This window comes from Camelina sativa, chromosome 9 (genome assembly GCF_000633955.1).
Source record: "Camelina sativa cultivar DH55 chromosome 9, Cs, whole genome shotgun sequence".
Lineage (NCBI taxonomy): Eukaryota > Viridiplantae > Streptophyta > Magnoliopsida > Brassicales > Brassicaceae > Camelina > Camelina sativa.
In genome coordinates this window covers 806,571-819,323 of record NC_025693.1, presented here as the reverse complement: position 1 = coordinate 819,323, position 12,753 = coordinate 806,571, and the positions used below count along the sequence as shown (strand labels likewise).

The following is a 12,753-nucleotide window of genomic DNA, read 5'->3' as shown; positions in this document are numbered from 1 at the left end:
TCTTAATATGAATAAAAAATAAAAGCAAAATAGAAAATACGCGACATATCTTATGGATGACAAGTAAAATTGAAAATAAAACTATACATCTTAATGTTCATAATATAGAAATAATATATATGAAGTACTAATATGATACTAGTACTACACATATAAAAAAATTATAAATTAATTATAATTAATTTCAATATAATTTACTTAATATTTAATATAAAATTATAAGATGATGATGATGACACCATGCTGTTGAATATGATATATATATATATATATGTTGATATGATGATGGTGATGTTAATATGATTATGAAAGTATGATGATGATGATGATAGTATGACAATGTTGATGATGATGATAGTTACATGATGGTAGTATGATGATGATGATATTATGATGATGTTGATATGATGATGGTAGGATGATGATGATGATGATGATAGTGTGATGATGTTGGTATTATGATGATGATGATGTTGATATGATGATGGTAGAATGATGATGATGATAGTATGATGATGTTGGTATTATGATGATGATGTTGATAGTATTAGGTTGATAATGAAGAAATTATTAATTGACATATTGATATTTTAAAACTTAACCACTAAGATTTGATTACAACCACTAAGATTTGATAACAAATAAATAATTGCAATTAATTAAAATTTAGTGTCTTAAAATATGGATATGATTATAAATATGTACAAAATATTTGATAGAATATGTAAGTTAATAAAATATGTGAAAAATCATGAAAATAAATTTATTGTGAATAAAGAACTGATTTTTGATTTGAATATAATTTTTTTAATTACTATAAATATAAATATATGTCAGGAACTTCAAGCTAATCAAATTGTAATTTTAAATATACATTTTGTTCTCTCTTAAAATGAAGTATGTATTCAGCTATTTTTCTATAAGTTCTATATATTAAAATATATTTTAGTTTATTATAATTAGAGTGAAATTACAAAACAAATTAATAATCATATTATGTGAACTAGTATCATACTATACTACTAGTTTTTAGTATCATACTATACTAGTACTAGTGATTAGTGAACGATCAAAACAATCATTAATTAATGAGGGGTTTTAATATATACACCTAGTTGATTAGGATTATCATGATGATACTTACGGGAACTCCAACGATGAGAGGCATATCATTATCCATGACAAATTGATAATAAGGTTGACAGAGTCACCATTACGGTGGAGGTTCACCGCGCATCCTCGGCGTTTCTCGCCATGTACGCAAATCCTCCAGCCATTTGAATGACTCCCATGTGATGTGCACTGGCGATATGGATCATCTTCAACGATCAGCACCGTTAGTTTCTTCTTATATATCATCGACAGGTTCTTCCCAATTTGATCTCCTCTCGATTCTTTTTTCTGTGTCATCGATTTTTCTATTGAAACACTTCTCCACTAAATTTTAAAAGAAACACATACAGATATATATATATATATATATATATACACGTATATGTATAGACATTATTGTATTTTCTTAGGATAGAAAGCCTGCATAGATCCATGATGAAACGACGTCAACCATTAAGCATCCAAGAGGTGGTTAATGAGAGGGAGGAGAGTTTCCTTGGATAAGGGTTTTGCCAAGCAATGGTTAAGTCCAGCTTCCATAAAAGCCCTACGCTCCTCTTCATGGTCAGCTAGTGAAGTCACGCCAACGATCATTGACGTCACTTTCATTTCTATTTGCATCTTAGTTGCCTAATTAAAACCAACAAAGAACATAAAATAAACTATATCAAACAGGAAGTTGAGTAGTGTAATGATGAGCAAGCCACTTCAATTGTCTATTTGGTAAGCAAGCTAAGATCATTAATTGTACCGAAACACCATCCCTCTCGGGCATTTCGTCGAAATATTCATCTAGACCATACTAAGATTCTATATATATTATATTTTATTAATTTCGTCCATATTGTTTAGGGTAAAGAAAGTAAAGAAGATATGTTATTTGATGTTTTAGATATATATACGTACGAAATGTAATCAAGTTTAGACTTTCATTTTGTTGGGTTAAAGGTTTTGTTGAACGGCTAATAAGATATCACTACCAAATCCATGCACTAACATATAAAGAGAAATATTCGCATAGAGTCTTTTATAAAAGCATAGTCATCCTTAAGCAAATAATAGCATACAAGTTGTTAATCCAGCAAAATCTACTATTCAATGTCAGTCATTCGAATGTATTTATTGACTTTGGTTTGTATCCATCCTGAGTCAAAAGTGTTTCTTTAAAGATTCCTCGCTCCTATTATCCCTTTCAATAGAAGGGAAAAAAGAAGTCACTTTATTCGTACTTGTTTTTATATATCCTGTACACACACATGCAGACCAACTACTCGGTCCTTCACCATATAAATACATCTCATATACCTACTTTCTTCCTAACCTTCTTTCTCACTGTTTATTCTGTTCTATGATTCTATCTAACATCAAACATCGTCCAATTCTCACCTTATCCCTCTTTCAAAATGAATATTGCAATCGAATACAACCCTTCAAGCAGGAACTCATCTGACCTAAGTAAGTATCAAACATGCACATGCTCTGCTCCTATCACGACTAACCACAAAGATTTTCCCCTTTTCAATTCCTCATAATATTGTTAATAACATGATGATTTTTTTCTGACAAATAGATGGTCTTGTCAGCCCGGAAAATATGCATTGGTATTTGAAGAAAGAGAGACATGCTATTTGGTGAAGGGAAAGGTGAAGGTGTGTCCAAAAGGGTCATCTGAGTTTGTAGAGTTTGGTGCAGGAGACCTTGTGACCATCCCCAAGGGACTTAGCGGCACTTGGGATGTATCATTTTTGATCGACAAACACTACAAGTTCGATCCTCCTACTTCTCCATAATTTTTCCTAATCAAAATCTAGTTTTGGGTTAGTCTTTCTCACCATGAAGCCTAAAAGATTATATATTCAGACAATAAATTGTAGAAGAGAAACCAAAAACACAATGCTTAGGATGTATAAAGCCCTGCCTAGATTATGTTGTCAGATGTAACTTCTTTGTTTTTCATAGAAAAAACAATTGGCACATGCTAATATTTGTTTCACTCTGAAACTTATATTTATGGAGACAGCAGTAAATTCGTTTCACATGCAATTGGAACGATTTTTATATGACAACCCGTCCTGCGGAACCCATTAGCCCCCGCTAGCTGCCCCAACGGACCGTCCGTGGACCCTGCTAGCCCCCCCGCTAGCCGTCTCAACGGACCCCAAGCTGGTCCTGCAGGACATCGATCCTAACCCATCACTGTGGATATCCCAATCCACCAGTAGGTTATTGGTGCGCCAGACGTTACTCGAACCCTGGTCCCCATCTTTTAACAATCTTCCCACAGGACAAGCTGTCACCAATTTAACCCGTAAAGTTCCCTACCTAGTTCAAATAGACTAGGGTACTAAGAGTTTGCTGATCATAGATGTAATGGTACTCCTGAGCTTCTGAAACTTAGTTTGAAGTGACGAAAGATATTAATTCTCTTTCAACTCGAATATGCATAATTCAATGAAGGTTAGTGAAATATATATATATAGTGGGTTAACTGTTTACTGTATATTTTCTCATCATAGACTATATGTATTCCTGTTTCGTTCTGAAGAAACTTGCTAACTAAAGGATATCGATTGCCAATAAACTGATAATTGTTCTTTATTCTTAAATAGGTCTTAAAGATTCTTATCATGAGGCCGTTGGTTACTATCACTAAGAAAAAACATAAAAACAACCCTTTAAAAATGTTTAATATAACATGTGAAACAAATATATTTGAAAGCATAGATTATAATTCTAGGAGTAGTGCTTCCTGACTAGATAGAGTAGAAGAGTATGTAATCTTAAATCTCACATACTAAAGAACATTAGCAGCAGCACCTGGTAAGCCATCACCAATTAGTGACTTAGTGTTGCTGATTATATAAAAAATAAGATACTAATTAGGCTGTAGAAAACAATAACAATTACACCTTGGTATTTATAGAAACACTGATCTCTGACAGGCATATATTCTCAACTTACAAAGAATATGCATAGTTATCACAAGTAATCGAACTTCTAAGTTCCAAGATAACTGAAAGCTAACCTTAAGGATTTCAGGAAGACTGAATTCATTTGATTTGACGACCAATCGCGAGAGAAACTCTAGTCCTTTTTCAAACCACGTGAAAACAGTTAATCTCCAAACTATTAAGGACTTAGATAAATCCCTTGTCAAAATAACAATTTGGTCCATGAACCCAAAAAAGGGAAGGCAGCAATAAGCATCCTCAAGAGCAATGGCTTCTCCTTAACTCACATCCTCGTTTGACGGATAGTCATTTCTAATCTCCCTTAGCGTGTCTAGATCATCCCATCCATGCTGTTAGAATCAACATCTCCTACCCATCCATGACTTAGCAGCTTGTATCCTCCCTTATCCACACCACTCCTCATGTTTTCTCCTTGCTTAGTTTTCCTTGTTCTTGAACTACCTACACTCCCAGATCTTGAAAATGTATCTCTTCTGCTTCTTTTCATAGGGCCTACTAAAGCTTGGCCTGCTCCAGACCTTACTAACCACAATGAGAGACAACAGAGACTGTACTAAAGGAACCGCTAAACCCGCGTTGGAAACTGTTCCAAGAAGTAAAGACATGCCAATGGGTGCAAGCATCCAACTCAAAAGTTCTAAATACCTGCAATTACAAACAAACAAAAAAACACAGAATCATGGGCAGAGATCAAAATCGCAGTTCATGGATCAAGTCACAGAAGAAGTCACGAAGCAAATACCTCAAAAAGCATAGTCCAGTCTTCTTCTTCTTCGTTCATCCAATCATCATAATCGTCATCATCATTATCCAACCACCACGGCTTCTTCTTCTTACGGTTTCCGAACTCGAATCGAGCAAACCCTTCGTCGCGGCAATCAAAGGAGCCGCGGCTCACGATACTTGGGCAGAGATCAAAATCGCAGTTCATGGAACAGAATCTGCCTCTGACGACGCAAGAAGAAAGCTGAAGATACGGCAGATTCGCCATATTATTTTACCGTTTACATATTTAGAAGAGCAAAAACTTGAAAACGAAAGGAAAAAATCAAAATTGGGCAAGTGACTTGTGACACAAGATAAAGGATAATAAGAATTTTAAGAAAGATCGGATTTCGTAAGCCCACACCTTTAGAGGCTTTCATTAGTTTGGTGTATATATACAGCAAACCTAAGAAAAACTGATAGCGTTTGTGGTTTCCCTAGTTTAGTAGAGAGGATGCCGCCGAACTTTAAGGCGGCGCCTGAATACGCGACAGCTAAAATAGCGGTGTGGTGGGACATGAAGGACTGTCCGATTCCCGTGGGATATGATGTTCGTCGGGTCCGTCCGAGTATAGAAGGGGCGTTCAAGAATCTAGGCTACTATGGTCCTGTCTCCATCACTGCCTATGGCGACCAAACACAAAACCCTGATCATGTCCTGCGGGGGCTCTCTTCCACTGGAGTCGCTGTTGCACATGCCAGTTCCGGTTAGTCCATATATATATTTTTTTTTTTATCGATCTGTGGAATTATATGTAGGGTTTAAATATTTTTCAATTAGTGAAATGGGTTTCCTTTAAAATCTACTACTGAAACAGAAAGGACATGCGCACTCATGTATTCGGATATGGTGGAATGGCGAGGTCACAATCCTCCTCCGGCTACAATAATGTTCATATCCGATCAGGTATACGATCGGGTGGAGGATGATGGCGTCTCTTTAGATCTGGCCCGGCTACAACAAGAGACGCTATACAACATCTTTCTGACTTATTCGGTTCGTACTAGAATATCAGTGCGATCAGTGCTGCGATTTTCTGAAGAGTGGGGCTGGGATGAATTACTAGGGTCGACCGCCATGGTTAATAAACATGAAGAATTTTCTGAAGAGTTGGGCTGGGATGAATTAATATGGTTGAACGCCATGTTTAATAAACATGAAATTATGATCTCTGCTGCCATGTTCTATTGTAAATCGTGCAATTTCGATAGCCAAAGCCTGAGGAAATTCAGAAACCATCTCTCGAGGAGAAAGCATGTTGAATCGTGCACATCCAATACCCAAAGCCTGAGGAAATTCAGAAACCATGCATCGCAAGTAAGCATCCTCTCTCTCCCTCCACATTAATTGTTTGTTTCATTCATGCTCTAATTAATTATTATTTGAGCAGCAACTAACACCTTAGTTTATCGCAGGAGGTTGAAAACCCTATCAAACGAGAACTTACCTTTGTAACATCTGATTGGGGAAGGAACTACCCGGCCAAGCCTGAATACGCCACAGCTAAAATAGTGGTGTGGTGGGACATGGTGGACTGTCCCATTCCGGAGGGTTTTGATGCTACTCGGGTCCGTCCTAGTTTAGAAGAGGCGTTCAAGAACCTAGGCTACTCTGGTCCTGTTTCCATCACTGCCTATGGCGACCTATCACAAATCCCTTATCATCTCCTGCGAAGTCTCTCTTCCACTGGAGTCTCTCTTGCACATGCCATTGACAGTTAGTCCATTTGTTATTCATCTCTCGTAGCTCGACTTTATATATATATATATATATATATATATATATATATCAATAGTGCAATGCTTTCCTTTTATTGAAACAGAACTCAGATGCAAGAAAATGTTGTCCGATTTCTTGAAATGGCGAGACCTTAATCCTCCTCCAGCTACATTGATGATCATATCCGATAATCTGGAATACTTCTCAAAATTTGTTGCTTTGAATCAACAAATTAGCAAATACAACATGTTCCTGGCTTATTCATATAGGCCTTACAAAATGTTATCCCTGGTCACCTCTGCCGAGTGGCTCTGGGAAAGCTTACTGGCAGGGGTTTATTTGTTCTCCTCTCATCATCTACTACGTAGTACTGTTGAAATCTAATTACGCTGTTTCTGAAGCTGTTTTTTTTTTCTTCCACAGTTTCTGAGACAAGAAGACACGTTCTTCAGAGGTGCACTAGTCAAAGGGGTGAATCTACCGGAATGTTTGATTGCAAAATGTGCCGTTGTGATTGCAAAAGCTTTGATGATTTCATGACGCATCTCTCAACTAATGAACATGCATGGGAAGTAAGCGTTCTCTCTCAATACATTGTTTCATTTTTCTAAGCAACAATCTGTTTTAACTTTTTCCACTCCTTGTCAAGCAGGAGTCTTGTACTCTTGAGCGTATTCGAGCCAGTCTGCGCATGTACCGCCTAGACCGCCGCCTAGCGAGAATGTACCGAAAGTACCGCCTAGAGCAGGCAAGAGAAAAGGTTGAGATAGAAAGCATGAAATTGGTTTTGCACACTTGCTGGTTTCCACAGTTTTATGTTTTCACGTTTCCAAAATACCTACTCTTTGTTTCTTGTAGGTAGAAGATTTTCCAAAGAGCAAACGTTTGAGGAAAGCATTCCGGACTGGTTTTCGTCCTTTTCAGAATCATTTACATCTTACTAGGAGCTCGACATCTTACTAATCGTGGAAGCTCAAAAATCTTATACCTGAAACTTGGTTGTTTCATACCCGCATCTGGCAGAAACGAGTGTCTACCCAACGGCGACATGATCAGCCGGCAGCTTCGAGAGGGCGATAATGAATTCGGGTTGAGTTTTCTATTGTCCTCGAAGCTCTTATTTTTCGTTTCTGTCTTTGTTTCAAGATACTCTCGTTTGGACTATTTATTTATTTGTCGTTTCGCTATGTTTGTTTGAAACTGTAGTAATTTATTTACTTTTAATTAAGTTAATTCATATTAATTAGTACTAGGTATGGAGCCCCCGCGATATCGCGGGGTACTCATTTTAGTAAAATCTTTATTACAAAAATTCTTTAATTAAATTTATTTATTAAACTATTAAGATTCCTATACCATCTAATAAAAATTTCAAAAACATACAAGTTTTTAAAATATTATTTATATCTTTATTAAAAAAATATTCTTAAAAAAATAATCTTACCTTCACATATGATTAAATAAATAATTATCAATGCTACATACAATAAATTAAACAATTTTTGATTAACTGCCATGAGATAACATTGCAGCCGTGTTATTTCGTTCGCTTTTATTCGTCGTAACCTTTCGTTCGGATCTTTTCAATGTAACTTTTTTTTTTTTTTGTCAACCATTGGACCACAACTGGCCGGCCCATTAGCCAAATTCCTACATTCGTAGGAGCCGGGACTCGATCCCAGGTGTGATGGTGCCTTCTACAAATGGACTTACCTCCTGCCACTGCACTAAGGTCACTTCACCGATTCAATGTAACTTTTTATCTGTGTTTTTTGTCGTAATTTTTCGTAAAATATTTTTTTAATATCTGAAGAATAAAATAAATATAATCTACAGTCGTGTCTTCTCTTCTTAAGCTTACAGTCATATTTTTGTATATTTTATGAACCGTTACAACTTATTCTCTTGTTGTCAAATATGATATGTAAATGATTATATTTTTATATTTTTTTTTTATATTTTTTTAAATGATAAAATTATGAATACATTGTATAAGACACTATAAAATTTTCTTAAATAATCATATAATAAATTACAAATATTAAAAATATTAATTGAGGACCATTCTTAAAATGACATAATGATTTGTTTAAATTCATTTCTATTAATTATTTTAATCCTTTTTAGCATAACTCAAACATATTTCTATTTCCAAAATCAATTTTTACTTCATAAAAAATAAATATAAATATTACTATTCAGTCAATCAGTAAGAAAATTACCAATCCACTCAAATTTGAATATAACTAAACAGAAAATTATCACATATTTTATTTATATGAATCAAAACTCAGTTATATAACCTATAGTCAAAACAACCTATAGTCATTAAACATTCTGGCAATTATAATAGATTATATATATATGGTTAATCCAATATTAAATGTACTTATTACTTATTTTTCTTCGCGTAAGATGCTGGTTAATTATTCCGAGTCACATATAAATAAATAATATAATAATTTTTTTTTTTTTAACATCTTGTTTTACTTTATTAAAATTGAAACAGAGTTTACATAGTCAGTTTATGACATACACATCTAACAAGAAATTATTAAACATTAAGAAGAAGAATATACAAGAACAAATGAATTAAACGCTGCTTTTTCTGGTAAGCCTTACACGCTAATAGATTATTAAACCTATTAAACCTATTTTCTTGTTTGGCTATCGTTCTTTTGACGAAACTCCAATAAACTTTGAAACGATCAATGGTTGCGATCCATCTGTTACATCGCTTCCCAACAACATAGCTCCAGCAACGGGAGATGATATCATTCCTTGTTATAGCTAACGTCCATAAATGCTGACATGATAAGTACCATCTTCTAACTCTCGTTTCATGTTGACATCCCCAAAGGCCCCCATTGAAATTAATAACTAATGGCTGTCCAAATTCTGTGATCCATAATGAAAACCGAACCAAAAATTTGCCAAAGTCTATTTGTAAAACCAAAGATAATGTGCTCTCTCACCACCATATCATTAGGCATTGTCTCGAACCGAGGCTATGAATCGATATCTGCATTAAGCATCTCTTCCATTCGCTTTCGTTGTCAATCCAAGACAATATGATACCAGGATCAAAAATCCAAATCACATCTCCGTACCATTTGGCGGAGGGAAAAGACAACTGCCAAAAATGCCACTTCATTCTTGGGCCAACGATGGCTAATTGGTTACAGAAAGATGAAACATAGTCGGAGACAAAACGCCGACAACCACACAATTGTGGACGCCGGAAAAACATTCTACGAGAGAGATGGATGGCTACAAAGAGCCAACCGAAACACATAATTATGGAAGAGAGAGTTTCAGATCTATCGAGTTCAACAGTCCTTCGACGGGTGTGATGCCAACACTGAGGGATTTGATCCGTCTTCAAGGCCTCTGATGGTGGCTTTGCATCATGACTCTCTGAAAACGAACCCAGATTTATATGAACAGGGGAATAGATTTGAGGCAGACACCATGGATTGAATTGTCGATGAAACACATCTCTTCTCATGGGCAAACTTGAAAACCCTTTCATGAATCAAAGAAGATGCGTATAAAGTTCTCTGGATCTAAATAGAGTTTATGTAAAAAGAAAAAACTGTAAACGAACGATGAAACAGAAATATGGCCGACGCCGAAAGCGACGCCGGCCGGAAAGAAATTAACGAAACGGTGCTTTCAGTATTGCCTTCTTCGTCGCACTCAGAGAGGAGAGAGATAAATAATATAATAAATATTAGAGGGGAAAAATAATAATTAGAACTTATAACAATAACATTTAGGTGTATGATGTAGCATCACAATGTGCGCGTCTAAGGAAGATGGTCGGCCAAGGACGGCCGGGTTCATTGCTCTCACACGCTCCTCTTTTTTTTGGCAGTCAGAATCTAAAACCTTTTCAAAATTTTATAATATTTCATATTCAGTATCTTTTGTTGTTAAGATTTCAATTTGAGTGTATTATGACTAGAACTAAATATAAAAATTCCCTTAACCTATATGAAGTTATAGATAAGTCTTTGTCGTCAAGATAGTTTATTGGACAATCATCTCAACCGTCAAACTTTCTGTTGATCACCGGTTTTTCATCTTCCAATGACTGAATATTCCCAACTGTAGAAAATATAATAGAACGAACTGTGATATTTTATTTTTATTTTTACCTTGATATTTCATAATTAGATATATTTTTTTAAAAAAATAGAAATATAGAAATCCATATTGTTTTCTATAATACAATTAGTTTTCTAATAAAAAAGCATGCAGTAGACGAATATATATATATATATATACTTATGACAAAAAAATTAAACAAACATATACGAGCCAATAAGCTCTCATTTTCTGAAAACCCAACTTGAACCACATTTTTTAACAGCTAAAAACAAAAATTTCGGTTTGGATTCATACCAATAGAATGATAACCCTCGATGAATAGATGGTTGTATACCTAGAGACTGAATATAATTAAATATTACAACGATTAACAAAATATATCAAACTGAAATAAATTTCTCACAGTGATGAGATGTCATTTCTAACAAATTCTCTTTTAACTAATACAAATATAAAGAAAATTTGAATACAATGATGAGCAGTTATTTATATATAGATTTCTAAAGATGTAAATATTTGAAAAGCCACAACTGTTTGTAAAAGACACAACTCTATATTCAACAGACGCAACTTTTTAGAGAGATGCAACTGTAAAAAATTTCTGTCAAAAATATAAAATAAAGAAAATTCGAATACAATGATGAGAAGTCACTTATATATAAATTTATAAAGATGTGAACATTTGAATAGACACAACTGTTTGTAAGAGACACGACTCTACATTTAACAGAGGCAACTTTTTAGAGAGATGCAACCGTTAAAAATTTCTATCAAAATATATATATATATATATATTTTATGAAAAGGTACTACCAAAAATCGCAACTGTTGTTGGCATTTTTTTTAGATTGTTATTATTATATTTGAATACAATGATGAGAAATCATTTATATATAGATTTCTAAAAATGAAAACATTTGAATAGACACAACTGTTTGTAAAAGACACAACTCTATATTCAACGGATGCAATTTTTTAGAGAGACGCAACTGTAAAAAATTTCTATCAAAAATATAAAATAAAGAAAATTTCAATACAATGATGAGAAGTCACATATATATAAATATATAAAGATTTGAATATTTAAATAGACACAATTGTTTGAAAGAGACACAACTCTATATAGAGAGATGCAACAGTTGAAATTTCTGTCAAAGTATATATATATTTATTTATTTTATGAAAAAGTATGACGAAAAATGGCAACTGTTACTTCTTGGTATTTTTTCAGATTGTTATTATTATTTTCTAAAGATGAGAACATTTGAATAGACACAACTGTTTGTAAAAGACACAACTCTATATTCAACAGATGTAACTTTTTAGAGAGACGCAACTGTAAAAAAAAAAAAATAAAGAAAATTTGAATACAATGATGAGAAGTCACTTATATATAAATTTATAAAGATGTGAACATTTGAATAGATACAATTGTTTGTAAGAGACACGACTCTACATTTAACAGAGGCAAATTTTTAGAGAGATGCAACCGTTAAAAATTTCTATCAAAATATATATATATATATATATTTTATGAAAAGGTACTACCAAAAATCGCAACTGTTGTTGGCATTTTATTTAGATTGTTATTATTATATTTGAATACAATGATGAGAAATCATTTATATATAGATTTCTAAAGATGAAAACATTTGAATAGACACAACTGTTTGTAAAAGACACAACTCTATATTCAACGGATGCAATTTTTTAGAGAGACGCAACTGTAAAAAATTTCTATCAAAAATATAAAATAAAGAAAATTTCAATACAATGATGAGAAGTCAAATATATATAAATATATAAAGATTTGAATATTTGAATAGACACAATTATTTGGAAGAGACACAACTCTACATTTAACAGATGCAACTTTTTAGAGAGATGCAACAGTTGAAATTTTCGGTCAAAGTATATATATATTTATTTATTTTATGAAAAAGTATGACGAAAAATGGCAACTGTTACTTCTTGGTATTTTTTCAGATTGTTATTATTATTTTCTAAAGATGAGAACATTTGAATAGACACAACTGTTTGTAAAAGACACAACTCTATATTCAACAGATG

The 12,753-nt window shown here is 33.7% G+C and overlaps 3 pseudogenes; 1 reads left to right on the top strand and 2 right to left on the bottom strand.

Annotated features, from left to right (window-relative positions):
- Positions 4,267 to 5,076, bottom strand: LOC104710100 (annotated as a pseudogene).
- On the top strand, positions 5,305 to 7,533 carry LOC104714879 (annotated as a pseudogene).
- On the bottom strand, positions 9,125 to 10,078 carry LOC104714878 (annotated as a pseudogene).